The 26,068-nt window shown below is 48.0% G+C and overlaps 1 pseudogene across 1 annotated transcript in view; it reads right to left on the reverse strand.

Moving 5' to 3' along the window:
- Positions 1–26,068, reverse strand: part of LOC311144387 (F-box/LRR-repeat protein 17-like) — a 407,455-nt pseudogene that overhangs the window by 340,445 nt on the left and 40,942 nt on the right. The window lies entirely within an intron of this gene.

The following is a 26,068-nucleotide window of genomic DNA, read 5'->3' on the forward strand; positions in this document are numbered from 1 at the left end:
AGAGCGTGCCAGAGAGAGAGTGCCAGAAAGAGAGAGAGAGAAGGCTCCAGACACTGCTGTTATTCTAACACCTGGAGTAATGCATGGCCAAATGAAACCTGGATCCTACAGTCTAGACATGTCATCTGTGTCTCTGCTGAGGCCTCTCATACTGTAAACCATCAACACTGACTCTACCTGCCCCCAGAGAGGACTCGCAGGAAAAACACAGGCCATTGAACACACTAATGACAAAAAATAGCCTTCTCTCTCTCTCTCTCTGGCACGCTCTCTCCTCTGTCAGCCCACATGGTACAAGACTAGGTGTTTTAAGCAAGAATGGGTAGAGAGAGAATGGAGAGAAAGGGAGAGAGAAATTGGGAAGGTGGCAGAGAGAGGAAACAGAGAGAGAAAGGGAAAGAGAAAATTAGAGAAAGGGAGAGCAATACTTTCAGTCTATTATCAGTGTAAACACCATAGAAACGTTCACATAACTGTTTCTGAATGACTAGACTGTTATGATGAGTTTAACACTAGACTGAGGGTTTTCTTCTTTACTAAGCTCTTCATCATCTTCTCCTGTTCCCTGTTCTCCTGTTTACTGTTCTCCTGTTTACTGTTCTCCTGTTTCCAGTTCTCCTGTTCTCCTGTTTCCTGTTCTCCTGTTTACTGTTCTCCTGTTTCCTGTTCTCCTGTTTCCTGTTCTCCTGTTTACTGTTCTCCTTTTTCCTGTTCTCCTGTTTCCTGTTCTCCTGTTTACTGTTCTCCTGTTTACTGTTCTCCTGTTTCCTGTTCTCCTGTTTCCTGTTCTCCTGTTTACTGTTCTCCTGTTTCCTGTTCTCCTGTTCTCCTGTTTCCGGTTCTCCTGTTTACTGTTCTCCTGTTCTCCTGTTTCCTGTTCTCCTGTTTACTGTTCTCCTGTTCTACTTTTTACTGTCCCCCCCCCCCCCCCCCCCCCCCCGCCCACATTTATGTTCTAAAAGTTGTTAAATAGCATATTCTGACCTTTGCTGAACATTCAAACTGATTCTAAATGATGACATCATGTAGGGTAATTGCAGTACCTGAATTACATTGAATTACATATTAGAAGTCATTTCGTAATTTAATAGGATCTCTGTGCTGAGTTCAGCCTTAAACAGTTTCCAGAAGAGAGCACTGAAGATAAGGTTGTAAATCCGCCTTCCTAAAGGTTGAATCTGGAGTTTTACAGAGTCTCTTTGCCCTTTAGTGATGTACTCCCTGCCCAGCCAGGTCCCAGCCTATGAAGGGTTTAATTTCATTTTTATGGGGTTGCTGACCGCGGAGTAGAAGCGTTGTGCATTAATGAGCAAAACCAATATAAATGTAATCACGACCCAGGAGCAATTACAAATCTAATTGAGCATCTAAACAGAATATTGAGACGGCATTAAAGCAGTCCAATTTAGAACATACTTTAAAAGCCTGATCCTCACCCATAAAATTAACAGATATTATTTCCACAGAGAACGCCATAAAAAGAGAACAGGGTTGGGATTAGTCGTCTTCGTGTTTAACATCATAGTGTATGAAAAAGTATTACATGCTTAAAAAGGAGAAAAAAACATGTTACAAATGTAGTCACTGTCTGGCTTGAATCAAATCTCTCCAAAGCCGCAAAGGCTAGGCTGTTCTTCCCGTTAATGTATAAAGCCAAGCCTGAACATATCAGTCCGTCAATATCACTCCGCAGGCCAATACCTGTCCATTAGCAACTACCTTCATTACTGTATACACCACTACACTACCCTCCTCATAATCAATACCACTATATTATCCAATACACCTTATAATAATGAAATACCACATGAGTATGTTTACATGCACACACAAGATTTGATATTAAACTGACTATGGCAGAAGGCCGAGTATGGAAATAGTAATGTAAACAAACCCCTTACTCTGCTTATCTTAATCGGCGTAAGGTCATAATCAAAGTACGCATATGCCGATTAAAACACCTGGTTTTCTGAGCAATCTTTCAAAATATTAGGACATGTAAACAGTTTAATCGGCGTTCCCTCTTATGCCCGAGTGAAGTGAGTTCGGAAAAACTTAAAGTATGCATCTTAGAAAGAGTTTTCACATATAAACTTTATTTGTCTGAACTCAGAATCAAAAAGGTTTCACAAAAATAACATGCTCACTGTGGTAGAACGTTTATTTTGATTGGCAATTTTCTGCATTTATCAAAAGTCCCATCAGTAGCGTGATTTCAGATGTGTCCATGTAAACTGGATTTTTTTTTGGTCATTTAGCAGACGCTCTTATCCAGAGCGACTTACAGTTAGTGAGTGCAAAGTGTATAAACTTTTTAAACAAACTATTATATTAATCTGACTATCCACAATAATCGTATTATTGTGTGCATGTAACCATGCTCATTATCCAATATACCTTCTAATAATCAAATAACACAACACTGCCAAATATACCTTCTTCTAATCAAAACCCACAACACTACCAAATATACCTTATAATCAAATACCACAACACTGCCAAATATACAGTACCTTCTAATAATCCAATACCACAACATTATCCAATAATATCTTCTAATAATCAAATACCAGTACATTATCCAATACCTGCTGGTCATAAATATTACTCCATAAGTATTGAGAAGGTATTTCTGAGCCTTTTTAGCCAGCCAAAAAAGACCACAGATAAAGACCACTGATAACAAAAGGGGGTGGGAGAAGGAATACAATTAAAAACTTGTAGAGAATTGTTTTGCCTATCAAAAGCAGATAAAATATGCTAAGTGAAATGTAATTTATTCTCCCAGGCTAGGCCCCAGGTCATGTCATGGCTTTAAATTAGCTAATAAAAGCTGGGAAATGACAGGGAATACAAATAGGCCTGACTGTTTGAAATGTCTTCATGACTGTAATTTCTAAACTGTTGCCTCCTCCTTCTCAATGAAGTACATTTATAAATATGTGTAGTCTACGAGGTGAGAGCTGCAGTTGGTGTGCTGTTTGAAACTTGAACCATGAATAATTAACACCTCACATATTGTCACGCCCTGACATTGAGATCTCTATTTGAGTTGGTCAGGGTGTGAAATCTAGTTGATATATTTCTATGTTGGCCGGGTGTGGTTCCCAATCAGAGGCAGCTGTCGGTCGTTGTCTCTGATTGGGGATCATACTTAGGCAGCCATGTTGCCTACCTTAGTTGTGGGATCTTGTTTCTGTTTGGCTTGTTTGATGTTTAGCCTCTTGAACTTCACGTTCTGTTGGATTTTGTTATTTTGTCAGTGTTTATTAAAATAAACGACTATGTACTCATACCACGCTGCACCTTGGTCCGATCCTTTACACAATGAACATGACAGAAGATCCCACCACCAACGGACCAAGCAGCGTGAACAGGAGGAACAAACATCATGGACATGGGAGGAGATATTAGATGGAAAAGGATCATGGACGTGGGAGGAGATCCAGGCAGGTATGGATCGCCTTCCTTGGGAGCAGACGGAGGCAGCGAGGGAGATATAACGGCGACTCAAAAGGTCCCGATCACGAAGGAAGCCCGAGAGGCAGCCCCAATAAAACAAATTGGGGGGGGGGGCACACGGGGTGGTTGGCGAAGCAGCAGGAGGTCCTGAAAGTGCTGACTGTGGAGGAGGAGGAGGCCGCTATGATAGAGTCCCTCCAAGACCTGCAGCTCAGCACTCTGAGAGAGGAGACCACCACCTTACGGGGGCTGTTAGCAAGTAGGGAGCAGGAGATCTCCATTCAGAGGGAGGCGCTGCAGGAGGCCCACAGGGAGAAGGAGTCAGTGGATGCACTGAGAGAGGAGCTGGCTAGGCAACAGGAGGAGCTGAGAGATGAGTTAACCCTACAGCAGCAGAGAACGCAGTCCTTAGAGCAGAGGCTGGCAGAGCCAGGTTTCAGAGTAGAACCAACTCCCCGCACTCACGTTAAGGAGCATGGGACCGTTCAGGCACCCTGTTATGCTGTGATACGCACTGTATCTCCAGTGCGCATTCACAGCCCGGTGCGCTTGGTGCCCGCGCCCCGCTCTTGCCGGGCTAAAGTGAGCATTCAGCCAGGACGGGTTGTGCCTGCTCCTCGCACCAAACCAGTGGTGCGTGTATCTAGTTCGGTAAGGCCCGTTCCTGCTTCTCGCACCAACCAGTGGTGCGTGTCTCCAGCCCGGTACGGCCTGTTCCTGCTCCTCGCACCAAACCAGTGGTGCGTGTTTCCAGCCCGGTACGGCCCGTTCCTGCCCCTCGCACCAAACCAGTGGTGCGTGTCTCCAGTCTGGTACGGTCCGTTCCTGCCCCTCGCACCAAACCAGTGGTGCGTGTCTCCAGTCCGGTACGGCCCGTTACTGCTCCTCGCACCAAACCAGTGGTGCGTGTATCCAGTCCGGTATGGCCCCTGCCTGCTCCTCGCACCAAACTAGTGGTGCGTGTCTCCAGTCCGGTACGGCCCGTACCTGCTCCTCGAACCAAACCAGTGGTGCGTGTCCACAGCCCAGTGCGTCCTGTGCCAGCGCCCCGCACTTGCCGGGCTCCTGTGATGATCCATGGCACGAAGCCTCCTGTGATGATCCATGGCACGAAGACTCCAGTGATGGTCCATGGCCCGGAGCCTCCTGCGACGGTCTGCAGTCCAGAGCCTCCAGCGACGGTCTGCAGTCCAGAGTCTCCAGCTCCGGTCAGCTGCTTTACTCCAGTGCCAGAGCAGTCCGCTCCACTGGTGCCAAGTCCAGCGCCGGTCAGCTGCTCCACTCCTGTGCCAGAGCAGTCCGCTCCACCGGAGCCTAGTCCAGCTCCAGTCAGCTGCTCCACTCCAGCGCCAGAGCAGTCAGCTCCACCGGAGCCTAGTCCAGCTCCAGTCAGCTGCTCCACTCCAGCGCCAGAGCAGTCCGCTCCACCGGTGCCTAGTCCAGCTCCGGTCAGCTGCTTCACTCCAGTGCCAGAGCAGTCCGCTCCACCGGTGCCTAGTCCAGCTCCGGTTATCTGTTCCCTACCAGAGCCGGGGCAGTCCGCTTCACCGGTGCCCAGTCCGGGTCCAGTCGTCTGCTCTTCCCCTATGCCGGAGCCATCCGCTCCACCGGGGTCCGAGCCGGAGCCAGACGTCAACCCCTCTCCAGGGTCGGGGTCTCCCACACCAGGGTCCGGACAGGACTTGGTGCATCGCGGGAGGACTGCTGGGCCGGGACCAGACGTCAGCCCCTCTCCAGGGTCGAGGGCTCCCACACTAGGGTCCAGACAGGGCTTGGTGCATTGTGGGAGGACTGAGAGGGGGAGCATCGCGCCAGGGTCCAGATCGGACCGTGTGTGCAAAGGGGAGGCAGGATGGGAGAAGAGTTTACTGCCTACGTCACGTCCGAAGCCGGAGCCGCCACCGAGGCTAGATGCCCACCCGGACCCTCCCCTAATGAGTCAGGTTATTGCGGCCGGAGTCCGCACCTTTGGGGGCGGGGGGGGGGGGGGGGGGGGGGTACTGTCACGCCCTGACATTGAGCTCTTAGTTGGGTTGGTCAGGGTGTGAAATCTAATTTATATATTTCTATGTTGGCCGGGTGTGGTTCCCAATCAGAGGCAGCTGTCGGTCGTGGTCTCTGATTGGGGATCATACTTAGGCAGCCATGTTGCCTACCTTAGTTGTGGGATCTTGTTTCTGTCTGGCTTGTTTGATGTTTAGCCTCTTGAACTTCACGTTCTGTTGGATTTTATTATTTTGTCGGTGTTTATTAAAATAAACGACTATGTACGCATCCCACGCTGCACCTTGGTCCGATCCTTTACACAACGAACGTGACACATATGTTTGATGTTATGACAGGTATGTGTATAGTAATGTACATCACATTGGGGGAGTTGGTCTTTTCTGAATGTTAGATGCTGACAAATTTGAAAATGACTAAAATCAAATCACATTTTATTTGTCACATGCGCCAAATATAACTGGTGTAGACTTTACCATGAAATGCTTGATTACAAGACTTCCCAACGATGCAGAGTTTAAAAATAACAATAAAGTAGTAACACAACAGGAATAAAATCAAATACTAAAGAATGGAGCTATATACAGGGAGTACTAGTAGCAGATCAATGTGCAGGGGTACGAGGTAGTTGAGGTAGGTATGTAGATGAAGGCAGGGTAAAGTGACTAGGCATTCTGGATAGATAATAATAAGAGTAAAATAAAGAACTGAGTAGCAGCAGCAAATTATAAGTGTAAAAGTCAGTGTGAGTGAGTGTGTGTGTGTGTGTGTGTGTGTGTGTGTGTGTGTGTGTGTGTGTGTGTGTGTGTGTGTGTGTGTGTGTGTGTAATGTGTATGTATGTGTGTTTGTGTTGTGTTGGTCTATGTGGGCGTATGTAGTGTATGTGAATGTGTGTGGGTTTTGTGTGGGCGTGTCAAAGTAGTGTGTGTGAGTGAGTGTGTATGGTTTGTGTATATATAGTCTAGAGTGAGCGTACTCAATAGAACAACAAAAGGAATCTGAATGTTCTGTTGAATCCTGTGTGTTAAGCGGTGCAGTTGGGGAAAACAGCTGTGGTTCTTGTCTTAGGGCAATAACAGGTGAAGGAGAATGAGGGAGAGAGGAGGATAGAGGTGGGCAACAGCGCCCCTCAGCCCCTAAGAGAGCCCTGCGGGAAGGTTATCCCGTTTCTCAATCCCTCTTTCATTTCCATCCTCTCCTCTCCTCCAGAGCAGTAATTAGTCAGAATCAGCCACTACAGTAGCCCACCTGCATACAAACACCCAATCATGTTTACTGTTCAGGAATCCTTAACAACACAGCAGCAACTACACCACACCCACACGCTAACTACGTGCACAGAGCAGCCTAACAGCCTTGGGGGAAACAGTGATTCACCACCTCTTGGAAATAATAGATAAACAGTCACAGGACTTACAGAGCTAGACCTCAGCAGATATCTCAATAGCACGGTTTATTGATCTGTCTGTCTGTGTGTGTCTGTCTGTCTGTGTCTCTGTCTGTCTGTGTGTGTCTGTCTGTCTGTGTCTCTGTCTGTCTGTGTGTGTCTGTGTGTGTCTGTGTGTGTGTGTGTGTGTGTGTGTGTGTGTGTGTGTGTGTGTGTGTGTGTGTGTGTGTGTGTGTGTGTGTGTGTGTGTGTGTGTGTGTGTGTGTGTGTGTGTGTGTATTACAGCTCTCTGGCTCATTTATTTTGCCATCTATTCATTTGTTGGGAAGAGGCACTTTATCTTGCCGGTGTTTGAAAAGTGAATGTGCTTACTTTTAAATGAAAGACCGACTTAAGGCGTCAGCATACTTCAGTTCGGCTGGCGCCTATCCGAACCAAACGAGTGTGCTCGCAAACTCCATTAAAAGATCTTCGCTTGAAAAACAAGAAAAAGCGTCAACAGTACTGCTTGTCAATTTTGAGACAACGTAACTATAATACACTTCCTCAAAATAGTCAGAGTTAATCTAAGATAACTAAAAAAATCTGACGTTTTTGCAGAGGAGATCTTAGTCGCGCAATTTTACATCCAACTAAGATGTTTGGTCCAGTATTTCTCAATGAAAACATGTGCATGAAAACGAGTCGTCTCTCGTTGAATGACAACAAAGACTTTATTGAAGAATCCCTACTGTTGACCAATCACCGACGAAGGGGCGTAGACTTCGGCTTGCCTCCAGAAAACATGTATGTGTCCCGAACAGCCGAAAAACCCCTCACCGAAGTCGAAAACAAACAGAAACGTCACAAAATGTCGTCATAATATATTCACAAACTCTTCCGAACTGTTTTCAGCTGGGAAGCATGCGGACGCCTTTAGGTAGAGGTTGGAGGGCAGAGGCGGAGGAGGGGGGAGAGGGGAGAAAGGGGGAGGGGGGACAGCAGTAGTGGGGGCAGACAACCCTTGCTGATGAGAAGGCTATTGAATAAGCAATTTAACACTCCAATTCAAACAGCTGCTGCTTTATTTACATAACTTAAGGGAACAAATTAAAATGATTTGAAAGTGTTTTCTTCTTGTATTTTCTTTGCTTTCGAGAGGAGGGTTAAAAGTGAGTGGAAATATCAATGCCATGGGTTCACTGTAACAGGTGGGTTAGATCTAATTTACCTCTCCCTCCTGGGACAAATTAAGGGGATCTTTAAAAACAAAATGCCCCATTGACCAACTCCCCTCACAGTCCATGAAGTTACAAACTACCAACTCTAAAAATAGCTCAAACTTAGTTTGAGCGGCATTTTTATAGCATAAAAGTGGTCTGAAGTCGAGCTCCACTTTTGCAGCCATGAAAACATCTAACATCCTACTTTACTTTTCAAATCAAATCAAATTGTATTTGCCACACGCGCCAAATACAACAGGGGTAGACCATACAGTGAAATTATTACTTACAAGCCCTTAACCAACAATGCAGTTTATAAGAAAAAAAAAAAAAAGTGTTTTAAGTAAAAAATAGATAAGAAAGTGTTAAGTAAAAAATAGATAAGTAAAAAATTAAAAATTGTAAATAATTAAAGAGCAGAAGTAAAATAAAATAATAGTAGGGAGCCTATATACAGGGGGTACCGGTACAGAGTCAATGTGTGGGGGCACCGGTTAGTTCGAGGTAATTGAGGTAATATGTACATGTGGGTAGAGTTAAAGTGACTATGCATAAATAATAAACAGAGTAGCAGCAGCATAAAACAGGGGGTTGGAGTGGGGGGGGGGCAATGCAAATAGTCTGGGTAGTCATGAAGTGAACTATCCCATTGTAATGATCCAATAAACGAGTCTAGTCTGTTACGGTCTTTCGAACCAGAAGTTTAGCGACGACATTAAGATAGAAATGGCCACTAGTTCCATTGGCGAAGATTTTCATGCAAATATTCAAAAATCCACACAAAGAAAATACTATTTTTTTTACCACCAGTGGTGTGTTTACACCAAACTGACGTAGTGCCGATTTTTTAAAAATCTGTCAGTAATGAGGTAGTGCACACAACATTTTCTTTTTCGCTTGCATTTTCATGTACCGAATAAAAATCTAAAGTTCAATGTGTTTCCATCGCATTTTCAACTCTACCGATAGTTTTGTCACAGAAACTGTTGCGTTAAATTGCAAATGCGCCTACTCTGGTCTCGGTACGTGCACTCTAGCCAACAGCTCGCAGATACAGTGTGGGTAGGCTAGTCTACATGATGAGATTATTATGGATCTTTTTATTTGTCAAATGGCAGTCAAGCATCGATCATCACGTCACGAGAATAAGACCCTTGATATTTATTGAAAATGAGCATCAACCTCATCACCTTGCACTTTCACCACCCTGTGAAATTCATCATAACTTATTTCATCTGTAGCCTAATAAACTGCATGGTTTCCCGAGTCGCAGTGAGATGACCACACAAAATACACTAAAGTATGGCCAAAAGTATGTGGACACATGCTCGTCGAACATCTCATTCCAAAATCATGGGCATTAATATGGAGTTGGTCCTCCATTTGCTGCTATAACAGCCTCCACTCTTCTGGGAAGGCTTTTCACTAGATGTTGGAACATTGCTGCGGGGACTTGCTTCCATTCAGCCACAAGAGCATTAGTGAGGTGGGGCACTGATGTTGCGCGATTAGGCCTGACTCACAGTAGGCATTCCAATTCATCCCAAAGGTGTTCGATGGGGTTGAGGTCAGGGCTCTGTGCAGGCCAGTCAAGTTCTTCCACACTGATCTCGACAAACCATTTCTGTATGGACCTCGCTTTGTGCATGGGGGCATTGTCATTCTGAAACAGGAAAGGGCCTTCCCCAAACTGTTGCCACAAAGTAGGAAGCACAGAATCGTCTAGAATATAATTGTATGCTGTAGCGTTAAGATTTCCCTTCACCGGAACTAAGGGGCCTAGCCCCAACCATGAAAAACAGCTCCAGACCATTATTCTCCTCCACCAAACTTTACCGTTGGCACTATGCATTGGGGCAGGTAGCGTTCTCCTGGGATCCGCCAAACCCAAATTTGTCCGTCGGACTACCAGATGGTGAAGCGTGATTCATCACTCATCATTAGTTTCCACTGCTCCAGAGTGAAATGGCAGCGAGCTTTACACCACTCCAGCCGACGCTTGGCATTGAGCATTAGTGATCTTAGGCTTGTGTGCGGCTGCTCGGCCATGGAAAACCATTTCATGAAGCTGCCGAGTTCTTGTGCTGACGTTGCTTTCAGAGGCAGTTTGGAACTCGGTAATGAGTGCTGCAACAGAGGACAGATTATTGTTACGTGCTACGCTCTTCATCACTCTGCCGTCCCTTTCTGTGAGCTTGTGTGGCCTGCAACTTCGCGGCAGAGCCGTTGTTGCTCCTAGAAGTTTCCCCTTCACAATAACAGCACTTACAGTTGATTGGGACAGCTCTAGCAGGCCAGAAATTTGACGAACTGACTTGTTGAAAAGGTGGCATCCTATGACAGTGCCATGTTGAAAGTCACTGAGCTCTTCAGTAAAGCCATTCTACTGCCAATGTTTGTTTATGGAGATTGCATGGCTGTGTGCTCGATTTTATACACCTGTCAGCAATAGCCGAATCCACTCATTTGAAGGGATGTCCACATACTTTTGTATATATACTATATCATCGCGTGACTCCAAGTTTACTTTGATATGATGGTTATTATATCAATATGTACGCATAAAGGCGTTTAAAGGCGTTTCCATCGCCATTTCTCATATAATTAATTTTAGGGACACAAAAAGATCCCATCATGTCGAACGAACAAATGATCTGTCTGCATTTATAAAATTGTACCGAAATGTCCTGTTTCCATCACAGCTGTCGTGAATTTTTGTTTTCATAAGGTATGACCGGAATGGAAACGTGGTTAGTGAAAGAAAATGTCATGCAAATTTGTTGCTAAATCTTAACATGATCAAAAACAATCTCCTCTCCAGCTTTACTAACTGACAGCTGAGCACTTTCACAAGCCTCAGTAACACTGGCTTTGACTACAGTGAGAAACGCCTTAGCAAACTAAACAACTTGGAGCCACGCACGGTCAGCTCAATGTCTCCCCTCCCTGTTTTAGTACTGTTTTACACCGGTTTTATCATGTGGAGAAGATACTTTAAAAACCTTTTCTCCACTCCATGTTCCTACAGCATGATACACCGAAGGATTCTGAAAAAACACCATTCATTTCTAGAAAGCAGCCGGAGATCAGATGTCATTTTAATGTTTCCTAACGAGAAGGTTGTGAGTTTCCAGGATATTCCAGACGCAGCTACTGCTGAGTGGGGGGGAAAGACTGTCACCCAGAACTAAAGCACGGAGACATTACAACATGCCAAAACACCTGCACACGCACACACATATTATAGTTTGGCCAAGATCTAGACACCATGTTACTGCCCAGAGACAAACAATGCTAAACAGTGTTTATGTTGTGTATAATAGTATAATGTTGTTCAAAGGCCATAATTACTTTTGGTTGAACCCAGAATGACTGCTGTAAACTCTAGTTCTACCTCTCTATCACAGGCCAGGCCTGGCTGCCCAGAGGGCCTGAAATCAGAGCAGTTTCAGCTCTACACTTCCATGCATTCAGCCTGTCTGTCTGCCTGTCTGTCCGTCTGTCTGCCTGTGTCTGTATGTCTGCCTGTCTGTCTACCTACCTGCTTGTCTGCCTATCTCTCTGTCTGCCTGCCTCTCTCTCTGTCTGCCTGCCTATCTCTCTGTCTGCCTGCCTATCTCTCTGTCTGCCTGCCTCTCTGTCTGCCTGCCTCTCTCTCTGTCTGCCTGCCTATCTCTCTGTCTGCCTGCCTCTCTGTCTGCCTGCCTCTCTGTCTGCCTATCTCTCTATCTGCCTGCCTCTCTGTCTGCCTGCCTCTATCTCTGTCTGCCTGCCTATCTCTCTGTCTGCCTGCCTCTCTGTCTGCCTGCCTCTCTCTCTGTCTGCCTATCTCTCTGTCTGCCTGCCTATCTCTCTGTCTGCCTGCCTCTCTGTCTGCCTGCCTCTCTCTCTGTCTGCCTATCTCTCTGTCTGCCTGCCTATCTCTCTGTCTGCCTGCCTCTCTGTCTGCCTGCCTCTCTCTCTGTCTGCCTGTCTGTCACTACCTACAGCTACAGTCTGATGAGGGTACAGTGGGATGCTTGTTACACACAATTGTTCCAGCCTGGACTCATCTGTCCCACCACTGTCCCCCCACCCTCCCTCCCTCCCTCTTTCATTCCCTTCTCTCCCCCTCTATTAGAAGCTTTACTGAATATGACTGAGTCATTTCAATAACGCCTCAGGTTGCAACACTCTGTGCTTAATTAGCTCATTAAATAGGGAGGCAATTATAGAAATCCATTGTTTTCCTCCCCTCCCTCCCTCAATCCCCCCACAGGAGTGTAGGCAGGTCATGTGTGGGGCTGTGAGGTGGCACGTCTAAATTTAGGGGAAGAGGGGGCACGTTATTGGTGGACACACACCTGGCATCTTCTTGTCATCACACTCTCCCAGGTTCATTGATGTATTAACATGCGTGAACACGCAGAGAGAGAGAGAGATGAGAGTTGAGAGAGGCGAAAGAGAGGTGAGAGAGATGAGAAAGAGAGAGAGAGAGAGAGCGAGAGCGAGAAAGAGAGAGCGAGACAGCTTGTCTGTGAAATGGGACAGCTCCATCCTTCAGAGGCAGAGTTAACCAGTCAAGTCTTGCTTTGCTGCCTAATTGGAATGGCAGAGACTGTGTTGTCCAATCAAACTGACTACACAGCTAGAGCACAGATAACATGACTACACCACAGATAACACAACTACACCACTGACAACACGACTATGCCACTGACTACACGACTACACCACAGATAACACGACTACACCACAGATAACACGACTACACCACAGATAACATGACTACACAACAGATAACACTACTACACCCCTGATAACACGACTACACCACTGGACTGGATGTAGTTAAGAATGGGTCTACATATTCACTGTGGAAGACCCTTGGTTTATCACCACTATGGTGGTGGTATAAGTTAAGCAGACAGAAGCAGGGACAGATGCAAGGAGAGAGAGAGAGAGAGAAAGATGGAGAGAGAGAGAGAGAAAGAGAGAGATGGAGAGAGAGAGAGCGAGAGCGAGAAAGAGAGAGCGAGACAGCTTGTCTGTGAAATGGGACAGCTCCATCCTTCAGAGGCAGAGTTAACCAGTCAAGTCTTGCTTTGCTGCCTAATTGGAATGGCAGAGACTGTGTTGTCCAATCAAACTGACTACACAGCTAGAGCACAGATAACATGACTACACCACAGATAACACAACTACACCACTGACAACACGACTATGCCACTGACTACACGACTACACCACAGATAACACGACTACACCACAGATAACACGACTACACCACAGATAACATGACTACACAACAGATAACACTACTACACCCCTGATAACACGACTACACCACTGGACTGGATGTAGTTAAGAATGGGTCTACATATTCACTGTGGAAGACCCTTGGTTTATCACCACTATGGTGGTGGTATAAGTTAAGCAGACAGAAGCAGGGCCAGATGCAAGGAGAGAGAGAGAGAGAGAAAGATGGAGAGAGAGAGAGAGAAAGAGAGAGATGAGAGAGAGAGAGAGAGAGAGAGAGAGAGAGAGAGAGAGAGAGAGAGAGAGAGAGAGAGAGAGAGAGAGAGAGAGAGAGAGAGAGAGAGAGAGAGAGAGAGAGAGAGAGAGAGAGAGAGAGAGAGAGAGAGAGAGAGAGAGAGAGAGAGAGAGAGAGAGAGAGAGAGAGAGAGAGAGAGAGAGAGAGAGAGAGAGAGAGAGTAAACAAAAGAGGGTGAGTGAGAGAATGTGCTTTTATTGAAATTCTCTCTTTTGTTGGTTTAACAGAAGTCTTGCAGGGCTCTCAGACAAACCGAAGGCCTACAGTCCCTCCCGTCTCCACGCCCTCACCTCACATTTAGTCACACATCTAACAGCCCTGTTTCTAAAGCTCCTCTTTCCCCCCAGTTCATATCTCCACAAAGACTATGCTCAGGCCATTCCGGGCACTTGGCTTTTCATGGCTTTGGTGTCCTTAAATATTATTTACCCTTGTACACCGTACAGTTACCCCCCCAATTGATTTGTGTGGAATGATTCTGTGCATTCAGTGAGCACAGACCAAGGTTAGAGAGAGACAATCGAACAAACAAAAGGCTGGGGAGCAACAATAGGTTTTACCTTGATATACCAAATGACCAATTATTTCATATGAAATACACAAATGACATCAGATTTTATATTAAAATACATGATGACAATAGAGTTTAAAGGAATGAAACAGAATCACAAAGCAGGAGTGTTTGCTGATACTGTCACCCTGAGGATGGAGGACAATGGAAGTTCAATAGAAATTGCTTTTTTATTGTGAAAAGTAATGCTTTTACTGCATTAAAACATTCACAAGGCAGCGTACTGGTTTTTCATAATAAAGAACAACTTTCTATTCTATTGAACTCCATTGTCCTCCCAGAGTGGCTGAATATATCTTGCTGTGCCCTGGATTTGGTCATGCATGGCTGAGGATGCCAGATGGGACCCCGACGTGTCCCAGACAGTTCCTGGACGCCAGGTTCCGGCTGGACAGTGGTCAGACAAAGGGTTCTGGGGTTCAGTGTCACTCCATGTCAGAGACACACCAGTCCCTTTCTCTCTCTCTCTCTCTCTCACTCACTCTCACTCTCAGCAGGAGGGCAGTAGACCCCAGAACAAGGAGTGACCCCCTGGTCTGAGTCTCTGTCTGTTCCTATCAGGGACACATCTAATCTGACACCACTGACCTGAGCGGACACCCTGCTCTGCTCTGCACTCTTCTCCTCTATTGTCATTGAAGGGGAGGTGACTTCCACTTTGCATGCCATCACTGACAGATGCATACTGTGGGTCGGTCTGTCTGTATGCAAACACACAAATGCAAATTGAAACACTCACACACACAGAATTAGAATGTAGTTTAGGAAAGTTCAATCAAGAAGGCTGGCCTGAATGGCTTGTCACTTTTAAGGAAGCTTTAATATTGCAGATAGATTGTAACTTCCATCAATGTAATTGTCTGCATCACTTCCAATCCCCCATATATATTTTTTCTCACAAATATATATATATACATACATACACATACATATACATACATATATATACATATCCTTTTTAAAAATATATTTCCCTTTATTACATTCCAACCCCATCACCCCTTCCCTAATTGGAGTAAACTAGTGAACAACAATGCTTAGGCCTCTACTTCCAGCTTATACATACTATATACATTTTATGGACACAGTCAATTTTACAATAATTCTATGTTGTTTGTTTTTACTCCTGAACTTCCTCTACCCTCAACCTCTCCGATCATTTTCATGATGTCCATCCGGTTTGCTTCTATATGCCATATCTTTCTAACTGTGCTCTTTCACAAAAGCTCTCAACCTATAACCTATATACTTATTATGGACACAGTAAGCTTTACATTAGTTATCTTGTTGTTATTAGTTGTTGTTAGTTGTTGTTAGTTGTTATTAGTCCCATCCTTCAACTCCATTCAACCCCTCCCATCTATCTCTTAACACCATCCATATTGGATTTATATTTGCCATATACACTGCTCAAAAAAATAAAGGGAACACTTAAACAACACAATGTAACTCCAAGTCAATCACACTTCTGTGAAATCAAACTGTCCACTTAGGAAGCAACAATGATTGACAATAAATGTAGCATGCTGTTGTGCAAATGGAATAGACAACAGGTGGAAGTTATAGGCAATTAGCAAGACACCCCCAATAAAGGAGTGGTTCTGCAGCTGGTGACCACAGACCACTTCTCAGTTCCTATGCTTCCTGGCTGATGTTTTGGTCACTTTTGAATGCTGCCGGTGCTTTCACTCTAGTGGTAGCATGAGACGGAGTCTACAACCCACACAAGTGGCTCAGGTAGTGCAGCTCATCCAGGATGGCACATCAATGCGAGCTGTGGCAAGAAGGTTTGCTGTGTCTGTCAGCGTAGTGTCCAGAGCATGGAGGCGCTACCAGGAGACAGGCCAGTACATCAGTAGATGTGGAGGAGGCCGTAGGAGGGCAACAACCCAGCAGCAGGACCGCTACCTCCGCCTTTGTGCAAGGAGGAGCAAGAGGAACGCTGCCAGAGCCCTGCAAAATGACCTCCAGCAGGCCACAAATGTGCATGTGTCTGCTCAAACGGTCAGAAACAGACTCCATGAGGGTGGTATGAGGGCCTGACGTCCACAGGTGGGGGTTGTGCTTACAGCCCAACACCGTGCAGGACGTTTGGCATTTGCCAGAGAACACCAAGATTGGCAAATTCGTCACTGGCGCCCTGTGCTCTTCACAGATGAAAGCAGGTTCACACTGAGCACATGTGACAGAGTCTGGAGACGCTGTGGAGAATGTTCTGCTGCCTGCAACATCCTCCAGCATGACCAGTTTGGCGGTGGGTCAGTCATGGTGTGGGGTGGCATTTCTTTGGGGGGCCGCACAGCCCTCCATGTGCTCGCCAGAGGTAGCCTGACTGCCATTAGGTACCGAGATGAGATCCTCAGACCCCTTGTGAGACCATATGCTGGTGCGGTTGGCCCTGGGTTCCTCCTAATGCAAGACAATGCTAGACCTCATGTGGCTGGAATGTGTCAGCAGTTCCTGCAAGAGGAAGGCAGTGATGCTATGGACTGGCCCGCCCGTTCCCCAGACCTGAATCCAATTGAGCACATCTGGGACATCATGTCTCGCTCCATCCACCAATGCCACGTTACACCACAGACTGTCCAGGAGTTGGCGGATGCTTTAGTCCAGGTCTGGGAAGAGATCCCTCAGGAGACCATCCGCCACCTCATCAGGAGCATGCCCAGGCGTTGTAGGGAGGTCATACAGGCACGTGGAGGCCACACACACTACTGAGCCTCATTTTGACTTGTTTTAAGGACATTACATCAAAGTTGGATCAGCCTGTAGTGTGGTTTTCCACTTTAATTTTGAGTGTGACTCCAAATCCAGACCTCCATGGGTTGATACATTTTATTTCCATTGATAATTTTTGTGTGATTTTGTTGTCAGCACATTCAACTATGTAAAGAAAAAAGTATTTAATAAGATAATTTCATTCATTCAGATCTAGAATGTGTTATTTTAGTGTTCCCTTCATTTTTTTGAAAAGTGTATTTTTCAACTGTACTGTGATGTTTTACAAAAGTTCTGAACCCTTCTATTCTCATTGTTTCTACAGATTGTAAATTGAAAATAAACATTTTTGCTAAAAGTATTATTATATTATTGATCGATCGACTATGACTTTTCAGTCATTGGTGTTATAATGTTACCTCATCAGCATAGCAGGTATTTATATGGTGGTGTTATAACGTTACCTCATCAGCATAGACGGTATTTATATGGTGGTGTTATAACGTTACCTCATCAGCATAGACAGTATTTATATGGTGGCGTTATAGTATTACCTCATCAGCATAGACAGTATTTATATGGTGGTGTTATAGTATTACCTCATCAGCATAGACGGTATTTATATGGTGGCGTTATAGTATTACCTCATCAGTATAGACAGTATTTATATGGTGGTGTTATAACGTTACCTCATCAGCATAGACAGTATTTATATGGTGGCGTTACAACGTTACCTCATCAACATAGTGTCAGGGCGTGTGTAGGTGTGGTGTAGGAAATCAGATGCAGGACGCAGACGGTAGGTTCCAAAAGCTGTATTCCGACCCAAACACAGGCAACAGGGCAACAAAGCCCAACAGCTAAACTACGCCAAAGGCGTGTAGGCAAAATGCGCACAAAACAGGTGCGACAAAATATGTAGTGCACGAAACAAGTGCAAACGAGCTCCAGCGCAGTGGAGAGAAATATGCTCAACCGAGCAAACACAACACTGACGAAAACAATCACACACAACACAAGACAAACACAACGAGAAACTTATAGGATACTAATCACGTAAAACAGAAACAGGTGTGACACAAACAGACAAAAGCAAACGAACATGAAAACATAAATCGGTGGCAGCTAGAATTCCGGAGACGACGAACGCCGAAGCCTGCCCGAACAAGGGAGAGAGGCAGCCTCGGCCGAAACCGTGACAGTACCCCCCCCTTGACGCGCGGCTCCAGACGCGCGCCGACTCCGGCCTTGGGGACGACCCGGAGGCCGCGGCGCAGGGCGCGTCGGATACCCCCGATGGAATTCCGTCAGGAGCGACGGGTCCAAGATGTCTCTCCTCGGCACCCAGCACCGCTCCTCCGGACCGTACCCCTCCCACTCCACTAGATACTGAAGACCCCCTCTCCGACGTCTAGAATCCAAGATGGATCTCACGGTGTACGCCGGTGCCCCCTCGATGTCCAACGGGGGCGGGGGGGTCTCCAAGATCTCATGTTCTTGGAGCGGGCCTGCTACCACCGGCCTGAGAAGGGACACATGGAACGAGGGGTTAATACATTTATACTCCACTGGCAACTGTAATCTATAACAAACCTCGTTCAACCTTCTCAGGACTTTAAATGGCCCTACAAACCGCCGACCCAGTTTCCGACAGGGCAGGCGGAGGGGCAGGTTTCTGGCAGAGAGCCAGACTCGATCTCCAGGTGCGTACACAGGCCCCTCACTGCGGTGTAGGTCGGCGCTCGTCTTCTGTCGACGTATGGCACGCTGCAGATGGACGTGTGCAGCGTCCCACGTCTCCTCCGAGCGCCGCACCCACTCATCCACAGCGGGGGCCTCGATCTGGCTCTCATGCCATGGTGCCAGAACCGGCTGGTACCCTAAAACACACTGAAAAGGGGTTAGTTGGGTGGAGGAGTGGCGAAGAGAGTTCTGTGCCATCTCAGCCCAGGGCACATATCTCGCCCACTCCTCCGGCCGGTCCCGGCAGTATGTTCTGAGAAACCTGCCCACATCCTGGTTTACGCGTTCCACCTGCCCATTACTCTCCGGGTGGTAACCCGAGGTGAGACTCACCGAGACCCCCAACCGCTCCATAAAAGCTCTCCAGACTCTGGAGGTGAATTGGGGACCCCGGTCAGCCACAATGTCCTCGGGCACCCCGTAGTGCCGGAACACATGAGTGAATAGCGCTTCGGCGGTTTGTAGGGCAGTAGGAAGACCCGGCATGGGGAGCAAACGACAGGCCTTAGAGAACCGATCCACAACGACCAGGAGTGTAGTATTCCCTTGAGAGAGGGGAAGGTCAGTTATAAAATCCACCGAGAGGTGGGACCATGGTCGTTGTGGAACGGGCAGGGGTAGTAACTTACCCCTAGGCAGATGTCTAGGCGCCTTACACTGGGCGCACACCGAGCAGGAGGAAACATAAACCCTCACATCCCTGGCCAACGTAGGCCACCAATATTTGGCACTAAGACAGTGCACTGTCCGGCCGATACCCGGATGTCCAGAGGAGGGTGACGTGTGAGCCCAATAGATCAATCGATCCCGACACTCGAGCGGAACATACTTCCGACCCTCCGGGCATTGTGGTGGACTAGGGTCGGTGCGTAATGCCCGCTCGAGCTCAGAATCGAGCTCCCACACCACCGGTGCCACTAGACACGACTCCGGCAGTATGGGAGTGGGCTCCACGGACCTCTCCTCCCCGTCATACCGCCGAGACAGTGCATCTGCCTTACCGTTTTGTGACCCAGGGATGTAGGTGATCTTAAAAGAGAAACGGGTCAAAAACATACTCCATCTAGCCTGTCGAGGGTTCAGCCTCCTCGCTGCCCGGATGTACTCCAGGTTACGGTGGTCCGTCAAAATGAGGAAAGGGTGTTGAGCCCCCTCAAGCCAGTGCCTCCACACCTTAAGGGCTTGGACCACAGCTAACAGCTCCCTGTCCCCTACGTCATAATTTCGCTCCGCCGGGCTGAGCTTCTTGGAATAGAAGGCAACGGGGCGGAGTTTAGGTGGCGCGCCTGACCGTTGGGACAGCACGGCGCCAATACCGGCTTCAGACGCGTCCACCTCTACCTGAAATGGTAAGGAGGGATCCGGATGCGCCAGCACCGGAGCCGAGGTGAACAGGTCCTTCAGCTTCTTAAAAGCCCTGTCCGCCTCGACTGACCACTGCAGACGCACCGGGCCCCCCTTTAAGAGAGACGTGATGGGAGCTGCCACCTGCCCAAAACCCCGGATAAACCTCCGGTAGTAATTCGCAAACCCCAAAAACTGCTGCACCTCTTTCACAGTGGTTGGTGTTTGCCAATTACTCACGGCTGACACTCGGTCTACCTCCATCTCCACCCCTGACGCAGACAACTGATACCCCAAGAAGGAAATCGACTCCTGGAAAAACAGACACTTCTCTGCCTTCACATACAGGTCGTGCTCCACCAGCCTCCGCAACACTCTGCGCACCAGGGCCACATGCTCGACACGGGTAGGTGAGTACACGAGGATGTCATCTATGTACACCACCACTCCCTGTCCCTGCATGTCCCTGAAGATCTCATCCACGAATGATTGGAACACTGACGGAGCATTCATCAACCCGTATGGCATGACGAGATACTCGTAATGGCCCGAGGTGGTACTAAAGGCTGTTTTCCATTCATCATCCTTCCTGATGCGCACCAAGTTGTACGCGCTCCTGAGATCTAATTTCGTGAAGAAACGCGCCCCATGCAACGACTCAGTCATGGTCGCAATCAGCGGGAGTGGATAACTATACTTCACCGTAATCTGATTGAGACCACGGTAGTCGATGCACGGACGCAACCCCCCATCCTTCTTCTTCACGAAAAAGAAACTCGAGGACGCGGGGGAAGTGGACGGCCGTATGTATCCTTGTCTCAGTGATTCGTCTATGTAAACCTCCATAGCTTTCTTCTCCTCCTGAGACAGAGGATACACATGACTCCGTGGGAGCGCAGCTCCTGCCTGAAGGTCTATCGCACAATCCCCCTGCCTATGGGGTGGCAATCGCGTCGCCCTCGCCTTACTAAACGCGATAGCCAGATCCCCATACTCAGGTGGAATGTGCAATGCGGGCACCTGGTTTGGACTTTCCACCGAGGTAGCCCCTAAGGAAACGCCCAAACATCTACCCACACACTGAGCAGACCACTCCTTCAGAGCCCTCTCCTGCCACGAAATAACGGGGTTATGGGTACTTAACCAGGGCATGCCCAGCACCACCGGATACGCAGGAGAGTCAATCAGAAACAGTTGTATTATCTCCTGATGACTCCCCTGCGCACACATCCTAAGTGGCGCCGTGACCTCCCTGATTAAGCCCGTACCCAACGGACGACTATCTAGGGCGTGAACGGGAAAAGGAACTTCCACAGGGAGAAGGGGAAACCCTAACTCTAAACAAAACTTCTTATCAATGAAATTCCCAGCCGCGCCTGAATCTACCAGCGCCTTACACTGGGAATGAGGTGCCACCTGCGGAAAACACACAGGCATACAAAAATGGGCAACAGTGAGCTCTGGGTGAGTGGGGCGCCTACTCACCTGGAGGGAATCCCCAGTGCGGGACCTGTCGTCATCTCCCCGAGGAGGCCATCCCCAGCACCTAGCCGCGGTGTGTCCTCCCCGACCACAGTCGGTGCAGTGGATGGACCCCCCACTCTGCCGACTCCTCCTACCTCTAGCGCCAGCGCCCCCGAGCTCCATAGGACACGGCTCGGGTGCGCTGGAGGATGGAATGGACGGACCCCCCTCAGGACGTCCGCGGGTAGCCAATAGGTTATCCAACCTAATTGACATGTCGACCAGCTGGTCGAAAGTGAGACTGGCGTCCCGACAGGCCAGCTCCCGACGGACGTCCTCTCTGAGGCTACATCGGTAGAGATCGATGAGGGCCCGATCATTCCACCCTGCATCTGCCGCTAGAGTACGGAATTCGAGTGCGAATTCCTGGGCACTCCTCCTCCCCTGCCTAAGGAAGACCAGACGCTCCCCCGCCGCTTTCCCCTCCGGGGGATGGTCGAACACCGCCCTAAAGCGGCGGGAGAACTCGGTGTAGGTGATGGTCGTGGCGTCGATCTTCCTCCACTCTGCGTTGGCCCACTCCAACGCTTTACCGGCCAGGCAGGAGATTAGGGCGGACACGCTCTCATGCCCTGACGGTGCCGGATGGACTGTGGCCAGGTACAGCTCGACCTGGAGCAAGAACCCCTGACACCCAGCCGCTGTCCCGTCGTAAGCCCTCGGGAGAGATAGACGGACTCCTCGATGTTCCGGTGCTGGAACGGGCGGGCTGACCGATGGTGCTGGCTGGGCGGGCGGTGGTGGAGGCGAACCCCAGCCTCGGAGTGTGGAAATAACCTCCTGCAGGGCGTTCCCCATCTGCAGGAGTTGCTCCTGCTGATCCCGAACCTGGGCTTCCAGTCTTGTCTGGGCTGCTTCTGCTCCTGCTGATTCCATGGGTGGTGTGTGATTCTGTCAGGGCGTGTGTAGGTGTGGTGTAGGAAATCAGATGCAGGACGCAGACGGTAGGTTCCAAAAGCTGTATTCCGACCCAAACACAGGCAACAGGGCAACAAAGCCCAACAGCTAAACTACGCCAAAGGCGTGTAGGCAAAATGCGCACAAAACAGGTGCGACAAAATATGTAGTGCACGAAACAAGTGCAAACGAGCTCCAGCGCAGTGGAGAGAAATATGCTCAACCGAGCAAACACAACACTGACGAAAACAATCACACACAACACAAGACAAACACAACGAGAAACTTATAGGATACTAATCACGTAAAACAGAAACAGGTGTGACACAAACAGACAAAAGCAAACGAACATGAAAACATAAATCGGTGGCAGCTAGAATTCCGGAGACGACGAACGCCGAAGCCTGCCCGAACAAGGGAGAGAGGCAGCCTCGGCCGAAACCGTGACACATAGCAGGTATTTATATTGTGGTGTTATAGTATTACCTCATCAGCATAGACGGTATTTATATGGTGGTGTTATAACGTTACCTCATCAGCATAGACAGTATTTATATGGTGGCGTTACAACGTTACCTCATCAGCATAGCAGGTATTTATATTGTGGTGTTATAATGTTACCTCATTAGCATAACCAGTATTTATGTGGTAATTTTTATAATGTTACCTTGTCAGCATAGTGTCAGAGGGGTAGTGGAGAGGGATAGAGGAGAGGGGTAGAGGAGAGGGGTAGAGGCTAACTCCCGAGTGGCGCAGTGGTCTAAGGCACTGCATCGCAGTGCTAGCTGTGCCACTAGAGATCCTGGTTCGAGTCCAGGCTCTGTCACAGCCGGCCGCAACCGGGAGACCCATGGGCGGCGCACAATTGGTCCAGCGTCGTCTAAGGTAGGGGAGGGTTTGGCCGGCAGGGATGTGGGTTCGTTTCCCACGGGGGGCCAGTATGATTTTTTTTTTTATATATATATATATATATATATGTATGCATTCACCAACTGTAAGTCGCTCTGGATAAGAGCGTCTGCTAAATGACTGAAATGAAATGAAATAGAGGAGAGGGGTAGAGGAGAGGGGTAGAGGAGAGGGGTAGAGGAGAAGGGTAGAGGAGAAGGGTGGAGGAGAGGGGTAGAGGAGAGGGAAGCAAGGGAAGCAAGGGTTCTGGGGAAGGATGGGCTAGACTAGGTAAGGCAAGGGGTGGTTGAGTTTGGTAAGACAGGAAGATTTGGTAAGACATAGGTAGATTTGGTAAGACATAGGGAGATTTGGTAAGACACAGGAAGACTTGGTAAGACATAGGGAGACTTGGCAAGACATAGGAAGACTTGGTAAGACATAGGAAGACTTGGTAAGACATAGGGAGACTTGGTAAGACATAGGGAGACTTGGTAATGGATACTTGGTAAGACATAGGGAGAGTTGGTAAGACATAGGGAGACTTGGTAAGACATAGGGAGACTTGGTAATGGATACTTGGTAAGACATAGGGAGAGTTGGTAAGACATAGGGAGACTTGATAAGGGAGACTTGGTAAGACATAGGGAGGCAGAGGAAGGCCGGGTGAGGCCTGGGGAGGCAGGTGGAGGGAGGACATGGCTGGGGTGGAGTAGAGTAGAGCTGGACGAGGCGTTGCCCCTCCAAACAGCCATTGTTGAGCATGACGACCGGGACAAACGCTGGAGGGGCATGACGACTGACCCAAACCCTCTCCTCGCTATAAAAGAACAGCACAGAGGGAGGCAAGAGAGAAAGAGGGAGGGATGGAGGACGACAAGCAGGCGTGTCGCCTGGCCTGCGCATAACTTAACCGCTCCTTCACTTCCTTTCTTCCTTCCTTCTTTTCATCCGACCGTACAAAATAACCTGCTAACGTTTCACAGGAATATCCAGACAACCAACGTGGTTAGAAAGCAGTTGCAAGGCCATGGTTGGAGAGGAGATGTATTGTATTGTGTTTTGTGATTGTTTGTACATGGCAGGTCACACATGGCTTTCTGTTCAGACCAGGGGCTTGAGGGGTCTTGTGGGGTCAGGGCGTGAACAGAGAGCTACACAGGCTCTCAAAGGGCTCCAACACAGGGCTCCGAAACGGACAGGCTCTCACAGGGCTCCAACACGGACAGGCTTTCACAGGGCTCCAACACGGACAGGCTCTCACAGGGCTCCGACACGGACAGGCTCTCACAGGGCTCCGACACGGACAGGCTCTCACAGGGATCCAACACGGACAGGCTCTCACAGGGCTCCAACACGGACAGGCTCTCACAGGGCTCCAACACGGACAGGCTCTCACAGGGCTCCAACACAGACACTAATGGGCTTAGACAGAGGAGAAAGAGAGAGAGGGAAAGAGATGGTGAAACAACCAGCTATGTCTGAAGAGAGAGAAACAGAAAGAGAGAGAGAAACAGAAAGAGAGAGAAACAGAAAGAGAGAGAGAAACAGAAAGAGAGAGAGAAACAGAAAGAGAGAGAAACAGAAAGAGAGAGAGAAACAGAGAGAGAGGGAAAGATGGGGGCAGGCAATGATGGTGAGAAAGTGAAACAGATGAAGAGAGGAACGAGAGAGAGAGAGGAAGTAGGAGAAAGAGAGGGAGAGAGAGAGGAAGTAGGAGAAAGAGAGGGAGAGAGAGAGAGGAAGTAGGAGAAAGAGAGAGAGGAAGTAGGAGAGAGAGCAGTCTTTGTATCTGCTGTGTTTAAGTCAGAAGGTTTATAGAAAAGAATAGAACCGTCTCCAATTTGTTAGCTGAAAAGGGGCTTTTTCAAGCTACTTATACAGGCTATTTCTTGGCTACTTAGTTATGTTATTCTTTGTAAAGATACAATGGAGGTAATGAAGGAGATCAGATTCTAGTAGAGCCCTTGGGCATGTGTACACTAAGACGTGTACACACACAAATGACCATTAGGTCCACATCCTGAACTAGGATTCCTCATCTTAGCCTGAGGGTGTGTGTGTGTCTGTTTCATACAAGTGAACATTTCCTTTTAAATCCACCTTTCCAGAACAGCAGGACCTCCTCTGTGGAATCACCCTTTCATCGCTGACCGGCCAATCACGTCGCACGGAACCCTGCCGCGACGGCCTTGATTGGTCCCTGTGAGACAGACCTGTAAACCCAATTCCTGGTTGTATGACCCACAGGCCTTTGTGGGATTAGATGCTGGACCACTGAGGGTCAGCAGGAGAGTACACACACACAGAGAGATGGGAGAACCACATAGGAGTCATATAGGAGACATGGAACCTCGTGAGGTGTGTGGTGGAACTCCAGATGAAGTCGTCCTAGAGCCACCCAGGCAGTGTCTGTCTGGAGAAAATGACTAATAGCAATCAACAGGGATCATTTGGCACGAATATGTGTAGCTATTAGGCTTTAAAGAAAAACACAAACAGCAGATCTGTTAGAGGGAGCTTAATGGAAGAATCTACAGTAGTCGAGTTCTCTGAAAGATATCAGTGTTTAGGTATCTGCAGTTAGCTGAGGTGTGCATGTGGGTGTGTGTGTGTGTGTTGTCTGCGTAAGTGCGGTGTGTCTGTGCGTGTGTGCGTGAGCTTCTAGCGAAAGAGATACTGCGCTGACACTTCATTCTGGATGCTACCATGATTACGGATAGTCCTGAATGAATCGTGAATAATGAATTGTGAAAAAGTTACAGACGCACAAATATCATACCCCCAAAAGAAT

This window comes from Coregonus lavaretus, assembly GCF_964263955.1.
Source record: "Coregonus lavaretus genome assembly, chromosome: 17".
Lineage (NCBI taxonomy): Eukaryota > Metazoa > Chordata > Actinopteri > Salmoniformes > Salmonidae > Coregonus > Coregonus lavaretus.